This window comes from Acomys minous (genome assembly GCF_964271855.1).
Source record: "Acomys minous genome assembly, chromosome: 12".
Lineage (NCBI taxonomy): Eukaryota > Metazoa > Chordata > Mammalia > Rodentia > Muridae > Acomys > Acomys minous.
In genome coordinates this window covers 9,506,034-9,522,380 of record NC_140493.1, presented here as the reverse complement: position 1 = coordinate 9,522,380, position 16,347 = coordinate 9,506,034, and the positions used below count along the sequence as shown (strand labels likewise).

General features: G+C 46.1%; 1 protein-coding gene across 2 annotated transcripts in view; it reads right to left on the bottom strand.

Annotated features, from left to right (window-relative positions):
* PRICKLE1 (prickle planar cell polarity protein 1) overlaps positions 1–2,414 on the bottom strand; it is a 94,999-nt gene extending 92,585 nt beyond the window's left edge. Inside the window, exon 1 of one of the 2 annotated variants that reach the window (XM_084749465.1) lies at positions 2,101–2,414. The gene's annotated coding sequence lies outside the window, so the exon portion shown is untranslated. Of the gene's footprint in view, positions 1–1,189; positions 1,828–2,100 lie in introns of those variants that run through there. The other variant, XM_084749467.1, reaches the window with a different exon arrangement.
* Between the last annotated feature and the right edge of the window lie 13,933 nt (positions 2,415–16,347).

Sequence of the window (16,347 nt, the reverse complement as noted above, 5' to 3'; positions counted from 1 at the left end):
GTCACCTTAGTGAAATGTGGCAGTTTTGTCTTTAAGAGTCTATAAATCAACAGGCTCATTCAGAGGCAACTCTCCAATTAGTACCAAATTAAGAATGAAAAAATTAAATTACCAAACTCATTCATTCATATCAACCTGTCCATCTTTAGACATCATTCTGCCCCCCCTTCCCTTTTAAGGTTTAGTTAGAGGCGAGAGTAATTCATTAACATTAGCCATGACTTATTATTTTGAGTTAACAGTGACTATGCTAACTCTTAACTGAGGGTAACAACATCCATTTATTTCTAGCGCCGTTTGTAGAGCCCCTTTGCATTGTTAACCTTTAAATCCTTTGTATAAACATTTCTGGAAGCGCTTATAAAATATCTCCTTCTGTGTTTCCCGGCTGGCCAGTTGATGGCATTTCGAACTCTCTGGTACCAGCAGGTGTTGTATTTTGCTTTTTTCAGGCTCCAGCTGGCAACAATGATAGATTCCTGTCCCAGCCACCTAGGCTAGGACCACATTGGAGGCAAAATGAACCCAGCTCCACCAGACAGCAAGATAAATGGCTGCTGTTTAAGTTTTAAATCCCCCGGTGGGAGTAAATATTGTTCTAGTGAAAAAGGCTTGACAAACATTGCGTCATCCTTACGGAGCTGCCTTGATTAAAACAGAATTTGTAGATTAGGTTGGTCCTAATCTAAAAGTGTATCTATCTTGCTGTCAGGTTTTTTTTTTCACCTCTCCCTTTTCTACTCTAAAAACATACATATTGTTGGGGATGGTGAACACGGCTGACACCTCCCAAGGGGCTCAGTCCCACTCTTGGTAATAGAAGGCCGAAAGAACACTGACACTTCACTGAGGATAATGGCGTCAGCAAAGGCTTAGTCGGAAAAAGGCCAGTTGTCACCTAAGTGACAGGCAACAGCTGAGCTCACACATCTGGAGCTGGAGGAGGGCAAACCTTAGCAGCCCTCACTCGTCTACACCTTAGGCCTGTCTGAGGAGACATACGGAGGTTTCCTTTACTCCAAAAGTACATTAAAAAAATATCTGATGGCGAACCATGTCAATTATATAACATCAGCGCAGACACTGCCTTCCCAAAGCGCTGATTAAAACCAGGCGGCAGACAGAACTGTTCAGGGACAGATAGGAGATACAGTTTCATCAAGTATAATTTGTCATTCATAAAACCTACCCTAAAAGCCACAAATGCAGCATTCTTTTTTTTTCTTCCTTTCTTTTGTTTTTTAAAAAACAGTACAAGTGCGCTTCCAGGCTCTGCCAGATTTTTTTTTTTTAAACATATGCTCCTTTAGGCCAGTTCGCTGTGCGTTCTTCTCCTCGATCGTGGCTGCAGTTCTGCCTACGTTTTAAAACCAGGAACCAAGTGCGTCAGGCTTAAGAATTCTGAGTCCTCCAGGGGCGGGCTGGAACTCAAAGCGGTGCCAGCCGTCCCCGCGACCTCCCCGGTACACCCCCCGTCTTCAGTCTCCCGAATGCAATCTGTAGACAATTTTCCCAAAGTCCCAAAAATAACACGGCTCTGCCAATAGTCGTTGGCGATGCCGTTTGTTTTTCTTAGAGGGCAATGAAAACTCAACAGCTTTCTGCTGCATCCCGAGTCCCGCTCCTGCTAATTATTAACAGACCTAGTTTCTTCAACTTTTTCTGCCAGAAGGGAGGATGTCTCGGCTTCCCTGCTCTCCTAAGAGCAAACTGCATGCAGAGCGGGGGTGTCCACGGAGGGTAGGCTGCAGCTGCCCTCCCTAGCCTGAGCAGGCGGCCCTTCCCAGGCGCGCTAGGGGCCAAGCCTCCCCGCCGACGCCAGTAGGTGACAGCCGATCCTCAGCCACTCACCCTCGCCTCCCCGTTCTCGCGTGGCCAGACTCCGAGCCATGCAGCTGGCTTCGGCGCAGGGGGGAGCCGGCACGACCTAGCTGCCACGCAGCACGAGGGGGCCGTGCGCCCAGCCTCTGTGCAGCCACAGCCCAGCAGCCCTCTCCGCGTCGTCCCCCCCCACTCCCGCTCCCCAAACCGCCGGACGTCCCACCCCGTACCGTGACAACGCGACCCGAGCCGCGGCGCCCCCTGCCCCGAGCCACTCACCCCACACGCGAGCGGCGGCGGTGGCCCGCGCGTTCCTCCTCGGCTGCGTTGGGAGCTGCGGTCCTCCGCGTCAGGCGCGCGCTCGCGTGCGCAGCCCCGGGAGCGTCTGCAGCCTGGCCCGTAGCGCAGCGGCCGCGCAGTCCAGGTCAGCGCTGGCGGCGCGGGGCTGGCATGGTGGCAGCTCCCCGGCCGCTGCTCGGCTGCAGGCGGAGTGCGCGCTCCAGCCCCGGCCGCTGCAGAGCACCCGCCCCCGGCCGCCGCGCGGGCGCCAGCGAAATCCCGGAGCGCGGACGCCTGGGATCCAGGCGGCTCTGCGCGCCCACGCGCACGGTGCGGGGCCGCGATCCCTCCCGCGAGGCAGCACCCGCCAGGCTGCGGTCTGCAGGCCCGCGAGTCTCCGCCCCGCCCTTTTTAATGCTGTTGCCGGGGTTCGGCCAATAATCCAGAAGGATTGATTGAGAGATAGGAAGGGTGAAGGGGAGGAGAATGCAAACCCAATTTCCTCTGATCAAACACTTTGACGGGGTCCCTATTAGGGCTCCCTTTCCTTTGGGGCGGGTACGGAGGGCACTAGTTAATTAAACTCGTGGTTTCTTCCGGCGCTCTCTGGTAAACCCACCTGGACTCGATCCTATCTCGTGTAGTCCTCCAGGCTGGCCTTACTTAGTCGGCTCCGCAGCCAAGAGGGAGAGATTACAGATCACGAAGCCCAAACTGGACACCTCTGGGAAAAAACCCGAGGGCCATAGCCAACGACCCTTGGGGAACAGCTGTGTCTGGGGCCTGGACCGAGTTAGCGTGACACACTAGATGCGGAGTCCAAAGCCTTCATTCCATCATGAACATCAATTTTCATTGACTAGGCCACAATCCATGTTTTCATTCTGCCCGGTTCCCAGAGCTAGGCTGTCAGGCTCCGTCGCCCACGTTCAACAGGGACCCAGCCTGTTTAAAAGTTCTGCCCTGACATTTGCTTCCCCTTAAACCTCGGAGCCCCTTACTTTCTCTACTTCCGGATCCGAGGAGTCACACTGTGGGCACTGTAACCCCAGATCTCAGAGGGCAGACCCCACTGCAGCTGGTAATGCCAACCTGACAGGTGGCCCAGCAAAGCTGAGCCTTTGTCGACCTCACTACGCCTTCTAAACCTTCCGAGATGCTGTAAGTAGGTAGCATCTTCCAGGAAGAGGAGGCTTTGCGTGTTGGCAGTAGGAAGGATGATGCTGATTGACGAATATGTATTCCTTTGAGGAAAAAAAACCCAAAGCTGTCCGTTTTAGGATAAGTAGCAAGTATCTTCACCATTTTTTCCAGTGGGAGCCTAGGTTAAAAAAAAAAAAAAAAAGAATGGAGCCAACCACTAGGAAGACATTAAGTAATAATAGTTAAAGACAAACGAAGGAGGGAAACCTCCAAAGGTAGGGACTGTTCTCCTCAGCTCTTACGGGGGCTCAGAACTCCTCACTCTGTTAACATCCCGGATGCTCCTCACAGGCATAGGCTGTTGCTATTGAAATCCCCCCGCCCCCCCCCCCCCCGCTGCCCCGCGATGTTCGCAAAGATGGGACTCTGAGCAAGAAATGACCCACGCCTTCTTGCTCCTCAGCATTTCATTGGCCATGGCCTTTAAAGTTGTGTCTCTTCGTCTTGTCAGCTATATCAATATTTCTTTTAAGCTACAAGCATGGGAATACTAACTAACCTTCTTGTCCAAGAAAACCGACAAAAAAAAAAAACAAAAACAAAAAACAAAAACCAAAAACAAACAAACAAAAAAAACACCTCATTTCCAGACATAGTGGAAATTTACTACTTTTAAGGACGAATCTACTGTCTTTATCAATGCCTTGAATTCCTGTCTGTTTCCTTTTCTTAAAGCTTCAAAGTAAAGTGGCTTTTCAAAAACTTAAAAAGTAAGCGATGTAGTGGAATAGTATGGGGGGCGGGGGTGGCTTAGAAGGCGGGGCCAGTTATTCTCTACAGCCTTATCTCTTCAGAGGGTCCCCCTTCAGCAAGCAGAGCTGAGAGGGAGAAGCTGGTAGAAAGGATATTTGTACAGCCCGCACTTGGACCTCCCTATTAAATGGAGAATGTGTTAGTATATTATAGTACGACACGAGTATGGTAGCAGAGAGGGCTTACAGCTGTGACGTGACAGATGCTTTTATTGAAATTGGGCATCTATTACATGTGGTGCCAACACGGTGTCCGCTAACCTCTCAAGAAGCCGATACCTCTTCAGGTAACGTGCTAGAGACAAGCATCTTCGTAGCAAACACTTGCTTTTTCAAACAAGATGCTTGAGAAATCGCTCAGGCAGTTAAGTGATGGTCTGAGATTAGAGTATCTTGATTTTTACACATCAAGCTCCACCATATACCAAATGGAGCCTAAAGGGTGTCACTAGCCCTGAAGAGCAATGGATTCTGGGGCTGAAGAAAAAGTTTTATGGATGGCGTTTCTGTATCACATCTTTTCTCAACCACCTTCCCTTACTCCTACCTCCATGCAAAATGCCCGTCAGTGTTGAGGACTGAACGTAGGGCCTCATGCATTGTAGGCAAGAGCTGGATCGCTGAACTATACCACAGCCCTTTAATTTTTACTTTTGTGTCAGTGTCATATAGTGCTGCGCAGGCGGGCTTTGAAGAAGTTGAGATCATCTCTCAGCCTCCTGGGTTGCTTTGGGTATAGCTGCATGCCACCATGCCTGATAAAAGAAAAGTAGGAGGCTGTTTTAAAGTTTGGGGGGCATATTAGGACTGTATAGATGGCTCTGCAGTTATGAGTATTTACTGCCCTTCCAGAGGACTGGAGTTTGGCTCCCAGCACCGACATCAGATGACTCACAGAGGCCTCTGTCTGTCTCCAACTTCCAGGGCATTCAGTGTCTGCCGTCTTCTGGTCTTCGTGGGCACCCATACACACACAAAATATTTACTCACGTCGACATAGACGTGCACATAAATAAATGATAAAGTATATCTTGAAAATAAAATTTAATGGGTCAGACGTAGTCACCGTTGTGAACTCCTGGGTGTTCTGGACCTCTTATTAATGGGGCTTCTCTCATCTTTGTGTTGTCACAGAATATCAGAATATCATGCTTTTAGTATGCAAGTCAAGTCAGAGTCACTTTAAAGCAATGACGCCAATTTTTTTTTTATAAAAGTTATACCCTCCTGTATTGATCTGTAGCTTCAAGTTTCATGTGTAGAAGCCATTATTCCCAGTGCTTCAGAGTGTAAGCTTACTTGGAGACAGGCTCTTTATAGATATAACTGACACCAAAATCGAGTTGACCAGATTGAGCCCTAATCCTGTACAACTGAGCCTTTCTTTTGTTTGTTTTTGTTTTTTTTTTGTTTTGACAGTAGGGTCTTACGTAACCCAAACTATCCTTGAGCTTGTTGTGTGGTTGAGGAAGTCCTTGAACTCATAATTCTCTTGCCTGCGTCCCCCATACCATGTTTGGCATGATTGGTCATATGAAAAGGACATTTGGAGACAGACCTGTGTTCAGGGAGATGCCACAAACCTGGAAGTGGAGATTGGGGCAATGCTTTACAAGCCAAGGGCTGCAGCAGATTGTAGCCAGTTATCAGAAGCCAGTTGAGTGGAGGGCAGCTCTCAGAAGGAGCCGGCTCTCCCTCTGACTTGATCCCACACGTCCCCTTTCTTCAATTGTGGAGCACTGTGTTTCTCTTGTCCAGGCTAGCCCACATGTCTTGCTTTGTTATGTCAGTGCCAGGCACCAAATGTGGTACCCAATGACTCATGGATGCTCTCAGCTCACTCAAGATAAAGAATTCTCAGCAGTTCAGACAAAACGGAGACTTAAGCAAGAGCCTAGGAGGGTTGACAATCCTTACTTGACATCCAGTCTGATTGGTTCCTGCCTTTCGTTTGGTTTTTGTTCCCTGTGCCTCTTGACCCCAAATATCGAACATCCCATGACCCGCAGACTCAGCCTGACATGGGGACTGTGAGTTGCGTGACCTTGAGCCCATAGTGAACGACCATTGTGGAATGCATGGTCCTGAGTTAACAGTCCATGGTAGACTTCCTATGCCTTTTAGGACAAAGCACATTGTCCTCAGAGTAGGGAGAAGGTGCTCATGTTTGCACAGATGTGAATGTTCTTTCTGCCTTCGCCCGTCTTTGCACTAATCCCACCAAACTCTTCACAGTTCTTCAAAAGCTGTTTGAGACCTCTGTGCTGAGATGGTACCTAGGAAGTTACCCACTGATCAGTGCCTTGTTTATTATCAAGTCCATTTCTGTCCTGAAAACCTTTGCTTAGATGCCCACTTCTTGGTAGTTTATTAATGCACATGTGTATGTGGTAAGCACTTGGCTGACTGAAACACCTCCCTAGTCCCAAATTATAGCTTTTTACCACCAAAATGGAGATGCTGAAACTGAAGAATGGATTGGTGTTTTATTTATTTATTTATTTATTTATTTATTTATTTATTTATTTATTTATTGTTATTGTTTTGAGACAGGGTCTCTCTGCCTAGCCCAGGCTGTCCTGGAACTCAGAATATAGACCAGGTTAGCCTCAAACTCAGAGATCCACCTGCCTTTGCCCTAGAGTGTTGGGATTGTTTATTCTGGTTCCCTTATTTACCTGCCAGCCTCCATACTGTCAGTTTCACATGCCTGGGAATCTGAGAGAGTGAGAAACAGGAAAAGTGAACGTCCCCCTTTGTGCATGGCTATCGCAACCCTATCTGTTGTGCTTCATAGCTTCTGCGTCCAGTTCTGACATCTAAGGCTTACTAAGTCACGTAGCAAGGGCGAAAAGCTTAAGAGAGTGACACAATGGCTTCATATCCTTTCTAGAAATAACCCTGATCTGAAGGTGCCTTGTCTTTTCTTTTTCACCTGAGGGGAACTCTGGAATGCAGAGTGGGCTCACTGGAGGAAGGGTGAGTCATTAAATCTTCTGTCCACCTCAGAAAGGTTAGATCATAGGTGAGTATTTGCCCTTCTAGAAAAAAAAAAAAAGTAAACAGAACAGTGAAAACAAACCACACCAATTCCCGCTTCAGAATCTTGCTGCTTCCTGCTACCTTTGGCCCCAGGCTTGTAGATATTTTCTAGATAGCACACGGCATTCCACAAATATCTTCCAGTAGGACTTGTGATGTCTGCCACAGCTTCCCTTTTAGAGTGTTGTTGCGTAACTTGGCCCCTGGACTTCTGGGTTAGAAAAGCCCTCCTTCTGCTCCCTGCACCAACTTCCACCTGAGCCCAGGGTTTGTGGGGCACTAAAACTCAAAGTGTAAAAAACATTATTACACGCTCAACAGTATGATTATGGACTGTGAGTATAAAAAAAAAAAAAGAAACAACTTCTAAGTGGGGACGGCTAGGTTTGCGCTGTTTTATTATTATTATTTTTCCCCCTGAACTTTAAGACTGGTTGTGGCTCCTGCTTCTAGGTTTTGCAAAAACAATTGTGAGAATTCAGATAAGGCAGTGAAATGGTAGCAAGGGGCCAGAGAAGCCTGAGACAATGCTTTCTCTTGAACTCCTGGGAACTGGCTCCCACACCAGCCCTATCCAGGCAGGATGTGGTTTCCTCCTAGGTGAGAGGCTTTGATGGCCTGGAAATTACCCTTTTGTGTTAGGGTGCTAGCCATGTGACCCTGGGTGGCTGTCCTGAAGCATTAGCAAAGTGATGTGTCACTCACGATGGGATTGCATGAAATGCACAAAGGAAATCAGTTTACTAACTCCATTAGGTTAAAAGGCAAATGGAGATTGAAGCAATCATCAAAGGGCAATATTTAATTTTTTAGAATTAGTTCTCTGACTGCAAATTTAATTTACTTTTTATGTTGTAAAATAATGGCATTTGAGAAAACTTAGCAAAAAAAAAAAAAAAACCCAAAACCAAAACAAAAAACAAAAACAAAAATGATGGAGGCATGCTGCATGACCCAACACAATCGTTTCTATAGATCTTCTGTGTTCAAATACACTCCTTTCCTGCTAAAAAGTCCAATTTTGCCTAAAAGCATAATAATTTAACATGAGGAAGGAAAGAAAGAAAGAAAGGCCACAAAGACACTAAAAGTGACTCAAAGGATATGTTTTCCTTTGGTGAGATGATGGAGCAGAGTCTCACCGCCACTTGGTCTTCTATCTTTGCAAGTTGCATGAAATCTTGCTTCATCAGAAAGTAGAATTTGTCTATTAACAGTTACAGATCTCGTCTCCTTCCTGTCTGGTTAAATGGGAGAAAAATCAGTAGGCAGTCCTGCTAGCTGGCTGGAAAGAAATGGGGGGGTGGGGGGACACAGTAGTATGCTTATGTCTTTGCTCATTGATCCCTCTGCAAGAATCAGGAGAGGTGTGGGGGTGACAAGTGTTGGGAGGGAAAGGGAAAGGGGGTGCTTTTCAAAATACAGCCAAAGCAAAGGAAGTTCTTGTCACAACCAGAACGGAAGGCGGTGATGCTATTTTAGCCTGACAATTGAGGGAGTGTTGGCTGGCAGGGGGTGGTTTCCAGTGAAGCGAAATTATTGAAACAGATATAAATGATTCAGTTTCTTATTGTGCAACTGCACATCAACTAAGTGAAATGACGCTTGGCACATTACCGTATTATCATTAATTTTTATTAGAGACATAGGGGCTAATAGGTGAAGGAACAACACATTTTCTTCTCATATGTATATATATATACACACACCACACTGGTGTTCTGCTTCTATGTATGTCTGTGAGGGTGTCTGATCCCTTGGAACTGGAATTACATATAGTTGTGAACTGTCATGTCGATGCTGGGGTTTGAACCTGGGTCCTTTGGAAGACCAGCCAGTGCTTTTAACCACTGAGCCATCTCTCCAGCATCCTTCTCAAGTTTTAAAAACTACAGTTTTATTTTCTCCACTGATTTATGAGCATGATATGGATGGGGAAGCAGGTAGTATTGCTGTCACTTAATGGCTCAGTCTCTCCTCACTTGGAGGGAGTTTTGTTTGCATTCCTCTACGGGGCGTCCAAGTTTTATCATTTTGACCTCTCACCTGCACCATGCACATCTGTTCATAATGCTTGATGCATTTTGCACGGTGGTTTGAAATTCTGATAACACTCTCAGTTCTTGAAGGGCACAAGTTGTGTCTTAGACTTGGTGGACATCTCATAGCTTACTCCTGCAGGTAACTGGAACTCGACAAATAATTGAATTGTTGCTGTTGTATTTATTCAGTGTGTAATCTCACATGCTAAATTATGTTTTTATACAGAACCATAGTTTGCATGTCTATTTATTTTATTTTGAGGCAGAATCCAATGTATCCTGCATTGGTCACAGACAGAAAACAGGGATTAACATCAAAATACATCAGATTATTCCCCAACAGCTTTGAATTCTCTGGGTGGCCGAGGATGATCCTGACCCGCTTCCTCCACCTCCGAAATGCGAAGAGCCCTGGCATCTCCCTCTGCTTCTAGGTGAGCTCAGAGTTTTATTAGAGAGATAAATATAAAATTTCTCCTTGTAATGATTGACATCTCCACAATATTAATGGGCCTGCCCCCACCCCCATGCCCCCACCCTGAAAAAGGGAGGGTTGACCAAGGATTTTGAGGAGGGGGTGATACAGTCTGCTTGGAGGAGGGGGTTCAGAGGAAGAGGGCTGTGATGGAGGGGACAGTATGAGGCAGGCTGAGGAACCCAGGAATAGTTTAGTGTGTGTGTGTGTGTGTGTGTGTGTGTGTGTGTGTGTGTGTGTGTATACAAGGAAGGTAGAAATGCCAAGATGCTGGGGTTGGGCGTTCATATCCCCCTACTTTCCATGGTGGTGAGAAGGCAGGCTCTGGCAGAGCAGAAACAGACTACATGAAGGAAGGTTTCCTCAGCGTAACTTGGGTTCTCACTGGAAATAGTACCACTCGACTCATTTCCCTATCAATATGAAAAGTAGCTCTCGACAGTCCCTTTTGGTTTACAGTCCTTTGGCTTGTACAAGGAGCACGTGACTGGGTTCTGAGTCTAACCACAAGGCCGCTGACTTATGTGCCTCTTCAAAGTGAGCTGAAAGCTATGGAGACCTGGGTTCTGGGTCCAGGCGCCTCATTAGCAGATCATGTGAGGTGGATGACAATGGGAATTTCCCAGGGATTTTTGAGCACAAAGATTGGGTATTTGACCTTGTGTGAGGGGGTAGTGTGTGTTTGTATACGCATATACCTGAATATTTATATCTGGATTAATCCAAAGAGAATAGGAGGCAATATGTAGCCGGGAGATTATAAAGGTAAACAAGACAGAACCAAATGGCCCTGTAATTCTCACTTCACACCGGGAAGGGATTAGTGATGGTGGAATAAGTCTCCTGAATTGCCATCGTGAATAAGTTTCACGATGGATGAGTTTCACTTCTACAGGTGAAATATGTAGTACCATGAAAAAAAACCTCCCTTCTAATCCTGGCCCTTCAGTCTTCCCCGCTTAGAACCACGCTTTGTAGTTGGCAAGATAAGGCAAGAAAAATGGCAGGTTCAAAGCTTTCAATGATTAAGGTATATCACAAAAGACTTAAAACTGAAAAGGGCAGACTGTTAAGCTCCCAAGAGATTTGTCAAAGTGATGCTTACAGAGGGGCTGTTAAGTAAAGGAGAAGATGGGAGACTCGGGAGTATCTGTGGACAATGTAGAGGATTGCATTATTTCTGAGTGCTTCCTCTATTTAATAATTTAAAGAAATACTTAGTTTAATTATCCAAATTTGCTCCCAGTTTGAGAAAAAGAAAGAAAGAAAGAAAGAAAGAAAGAAAGAAAGAAATACAAAAACCGACTTTGGCCTAAAGTATTAGTTTTCTTCAAGAAATCCCCCAAATCCTCATTTACTTCTTGCTCAATAGGAATCTTAATTTAACTTCTAAGTCATGTTCGATTTTGAATAAGACTGCCATCTAATTTGTCTTCCAAGATCACTTATTTGGCCTCAGAATGAGCTCATGTGTCACTGAATGGAGAAGTATTCCAGATAAATTTCTTAGTGTTGTGTCATGTCCTTACATGGCTCCAGGAGGGGACCTGATTGGGGTGGAGAGGGAATGAAGAAAAGACAAACACACACACACACACACACACACACACACACACACACACACACAAAAGCTGGGGTCAGGCTAACTGGGCTCTCTGAAGGAGAAGATGCAGCACTCTAGAAGAAACTCACTGTGTTTATTATATAGACTTGAACAGAGAGGTGGGGTCATTGCATACAGTTGACTGGGGAGGGGGTTATTACATACAGATAAAGAGGCAGGGTTTGTGGTTTATGGCGCAAGGCGACACACTCTGCTCATCTTGGTAGGAGCAGTCTCTAGGCTGCAGGTGTCTGGATGAGGGAAGCTATGGTGGGCATTTTCTGCACACACTATCAGCATCCACACTCCTGAGAAAGGCCTTGCTAATTCTCTGAGCCTCACCAGGGCAGCGGCGGGGCAAGTGGGGAGGGGTCTGAGGCTATAGTAGAGTACTTGACACAGTTGTGACCATGTCAAACAATATGCATTCGCCCTGGGCTTCATATGGTGTTATCCCTGTATGTTTCATATGTGTCTAGCACAGGATGGAGCTAAACTTGACAAAATGACTACGTAGCTGTTGTTGTAGACAGTAGTTGGTCAACAGGTCCAACTGCTTTTAGAAGCCACTCCTGGAAAATATAGCCTGCCATATAATTGTACAGGAAGGACCCTTCTGTGTTCTTGGCCAAATTTGCCACCTTGGACTTTGAGCTGGTACCAAATGGTCCAGGTACAAGTTAAAACCAAAAGCAGGTCATGGTTGACTTCTGTACTCATTGTTAAAAGTGGTGCTGTGGCAGATGCAGACAGAGCATCCTTTTGGCCACGAGTCTCAGCTTAGCAGAAGGACAAGTATTAAGGGAAGTATTAAGAGGCTGGGATCAATGTACAACATGCAATCTGGCCATAAATCATTGCCTGCAAAATAAAGAACTGACATTGGATCAATAATTGCCAGAAAATTAAAATTCTCATTTAGTGAAACTGAAAAGCGGTGTTAAGCAATTAAACTGAGAATCAAACCTACTCTTCAGAGAGGGCAGCAGAGCAAGAACACCCATTCCCCAATAAAGCTTGAAGTGAATAAGAGATATTCAATTTAGTGGGTCTTTTCCTTCCTTCCTTCCTTCCTTCCTTCCTTCCTTCCTTCCTTCCTTCCTTTTCTTCCCCCTTTTTCTTGATGCTAGAGATTAAACCTGAACTTTCTGAGGCCTAACCCTGAACCTCCTGCCCTTGGCTGCTTCTTATTGTCTTTTTTTAAAACAGTCTTTGGGTCTATCCAGTTAATGAGGTACATTCTTATTTCTACAAAAGTAATTAAGGCATGTTAACGGTGGAGGTTAAAGAGACCCAGGCTTCCTTGGAGTCTTCCACTTTAAGACATCTCTTAAGGAGTATTCTGGAGTCTGCAAAACAAGAGCCCATGTCCTCAGCTGCAACAGCAGAGAAACCTGACAAGGCCCTGTAATTTCCAGTTCTACCAACAGCTGCCCTTTGGAGGACATCAAAGTTTATCTCGGTTAAGTCTAAGGCATAGGGGTCTCAGTAATGCCCTTCTTTCCTTTCCTGCAGCCCTTACACGAGACGCCCCCCTTGTGCTCTCTCAGAAGGGCAGTAAGACCACTTTCTTGCTTATTTGCCTTTGTGTTCTTCCTGACAGTGTGTTGGTAGACACCAGGCAGAAAAGAGGGGCGGGATTCTGTGCCAGGAACCGTCTCCAGGCGGAGTTCATCTTTCGTGCCTAGTGACCGGGCTCCCTGGCTCACTCTTCTTTCAGCCACATAGTGAATCACCTGGGGACAAATTGGGCTCACCGGGTCTTCTTTTCCCACACCAGAAGGCAAGGTTTCTGAAAGGTGAGGCATCTTTGGTGTGATGGAGAGGCAGTTAGGCTGTTACGTGTTTACTAGGTGAGTGTGCTCTATGGCTGTTTGTGGCTGGATGGCACACAGAATGCTGATGAGATTTCCAGCTAAATTCAAATGGAGTGGGCTCCAATTTCCTCATGGTGACATCGTGGCCATTAAACTAAGCATTCATTCTTCTCTCTTTTCCAAGAGCAGAGCAGCATTTTCTTTGCTTTAGCTAGCACGGAGCCAAGTATTCCCCTGGATGCCGGAGAAGCACATGTTTGCTCTCCTCTTTGTGACTCCGTTGAGATGTGGCTAAGTCGTGAAATGGGGAGGTGGGCACGGGGGTGGGGGTGAGGGCATCCTTAGCAGCTGGGCAAGAGGGCAAAGAATGGTAGATATGGCTGCAGTGTGGCTTTGTTACAGAAGTATTATTTCACAAGAAAATTATTTGCATAGATAAATGAAGAGAATAGGCCACTCTAAATGGAGCAGTGTATTGATAATATTCATTCCGATCGAAGTTTTCTTATTTAAGAAAAGTTATTTATTTACTTATGTGTATGTATGTGCTCATGACTGCAGGTGCCCAAGGAGGCCAGAAGCCTCGGGTCCCCTGGAGCTTGAGTTACAGGCAGTTGGGAACCTCTGGACATGGGTGCTGGGAATCGACTCTGAGCCTCTTTAAGAGGTGCTGTCTCTTCTCTCCAAACCCTAAGAATTCATATGTTTCTACTGCTGTGTGTGTGTGTGTGTGTGTGTGTGTGTGTGTGTGTGTGTATGTGGACATGGAGCATGCAGGGGTCAGAGGGCAGCTTTCAGGAACTGGTTCTTGTCTTTCACTTTGAGCCAATATCTCTTGTATTTCTGTGAAGCCCAAGCCAGGCTATCTGGCCCACAAGCTTGTGACAGATATCTTCATCTTCTGCCTCACCACAGGGTGCTAATATTGCAGAAGCAGGACCCCCACAATCAACTTTTGACTTGGGTCCCAGGGATTTGAACTTGGGGTGTCAGGCTTGTCCAGCAAGCACTTTTGTAAGCCCTCTCCTGGGCACTTGTTATAAGAATCTTGAATAAAATATTTAAAAACCACAATGAAATTGTGCTCTAGATGATCCTACTGGACAACTTGGAAGTTATCTAATAATAATATAATGTAATAATGAACATTTCCTCTCTCAATAAATATTCTTGTAATAAACTTGAATAGTGAAGACCACTGGCTAGCTATTCTTGATGCTTCTCCACTATTCTCTCTGAGTATTTTTGCACAAAGATTTTGGGTTCGGAAGCCATTTTTTCTAAGAACTTCCATTCCTATTCCCTCTGGTCTTTCATTCGTTTATCACATACTTTTGGATGGTCTACTAGGTCCCCGCGTGGTACTAGATGTTGGGGATTAGTTAACTATCACCTAAGACCTTCCAAGTGCTTGGTGATTGCTGCAGAGTAATGATGGTGCTGTGGGACTTAATACAGCAACAAGTATCTGCCCGTTTATTTTAATTTCTTTCTTTAGCTCCATCAGTCACTCAGAAATGAGAAGTAACTTAGCTACATAGCAACAGCGGTGCATTGGCAGCTCCCAACTTGTTCTTTCTCATTATTCAATTCCTCCACACAGAAACTCAGATGAGGTGTTTAGTTTTATGGGTAAAATGTGTCATTTTCAGTCTGGCCTCTGCCTCAGTGCTCCTTTCCAAGAGAAGTGGCCACCCAGGAAGCACTGTCAGCCGTTCCCTCTGGGAGCACCAAGGCTTCTTTTTTTTTCTTTCCCCGAGACAGGGTCTCTCTGTGTAGCGTTGGCTGTCCTAGACTCGCTTTGTAGACCAGGCTGGCCTCGAACTCACAGTGATCCGTCTGCCTCTGCCTCCCCAGGGCTGGGATTAAAGGCGTGCGCCACCACGCCCGGCCTTCGTCGGCATCGTTTAAATGCACATCCACTGACTGTGGCGTTTCTCTCCCACCATACTGCAGGCTCCACAAGGAAGGGATGTGCGGCCCAGTGGCTTAGTGCCAGGGTTGGTTCCTGGCAGAATTTTCTTGAGTAAATAAATGTGATCACTCACTTACATAAGTGGCATAAATTACCGGACTGTCACCAAATTACATTTTTTTTTATTCGTGCCATAAATATAAATATTATCAATGTGAATGCAATTATCTAGGTAACTGGCAATTTCATTTTGTTTTTACTGAAAGTAATTTGATTTTTTTTTAAGAGTAAAAGCAACCACATGATGGAGGCACTGAGAGGTATATGATACAGTCTTAAGCTGTGTCTGTATGTAAGACTTGGGATTGTGAATCTTAGCAGCTACTCTGTCTCCCATCGCTAGTACAGTACTGGAGCCCCAAACGAACCCTCAAAGCATCGATAGATTAATGAAAGCCTGAGGGGAGGAAGGAAAGACGATTCTAGAACATGCTTAGATTTCCATGAACATGGACCCTGTCGAGGCGGCTGAGAAGGGCAGGGGCTAAAAGCTCAACGGTTTGGAGATGAATGGTCTTTGGAAAATTCTTTGGCAAGAATTCCAGTAAACTCACGAAGCCCATCTTGCTCCGCAGGGAGTTTACACACTTAAATGTGTGTTTCGCATTACCCAGTGACCTAGCTATGTCATTTGTACGCCTTTGCTTCGGTGTTGAAGTCAGCAACATCACCCACATGATGCGTTAAAGTGAGCTCATGCTTGTCCCGTTCCCACAATCCCTCTCGCTTCTCTCAGGTTGCCTGTAATTGAAGGCTGGAGGCGGAGGAGAAGCGAGGGAGGGGCGGTGTTGCTACTGCCCTGTTTTCATAGAGGACGAATGTTCCGGGACAGATGGGAAGAAAGTGACACATCAGTGTTCCAGAGTCCCGGGAGTGGGCTGTGGTTTATGTGGGAGACCTGGCAAACTTGTTCAGAGCTAAATCCAATGCTGCTTGCTGCCTGCTGACTTTTTGCTCGAGTGGGGGTGGGGTGGGGTGGGGGTGGGAGGGGCTCTTAATTTTAGACATGACTATTTTAGGATGGAACTATGTTTCATGTATGTTAAATGCACACCCGGAGCCTTTATGTCGGTATCTAGAGAACACCCCGAGGTCTCTCACCCTTCAGAACTAACTTCAGTTTCACTGTTCTACATCTGCGCTCTGGCCTTCCGGCCCAAGTCTGGGATGTTCTCCCAGCCATGCTAATACGGGCTTCCTGCTTTGATTGGTTCTTCCTGCACGTTCACTTCTGCAAGGACACTTCATTTTCTCAGCATACCGTTTATATTTAGGAGACACGGTGGCTGTGGTGATATGTAACAGACACACAGGAACTTTACAACACCCAGGGCGCTG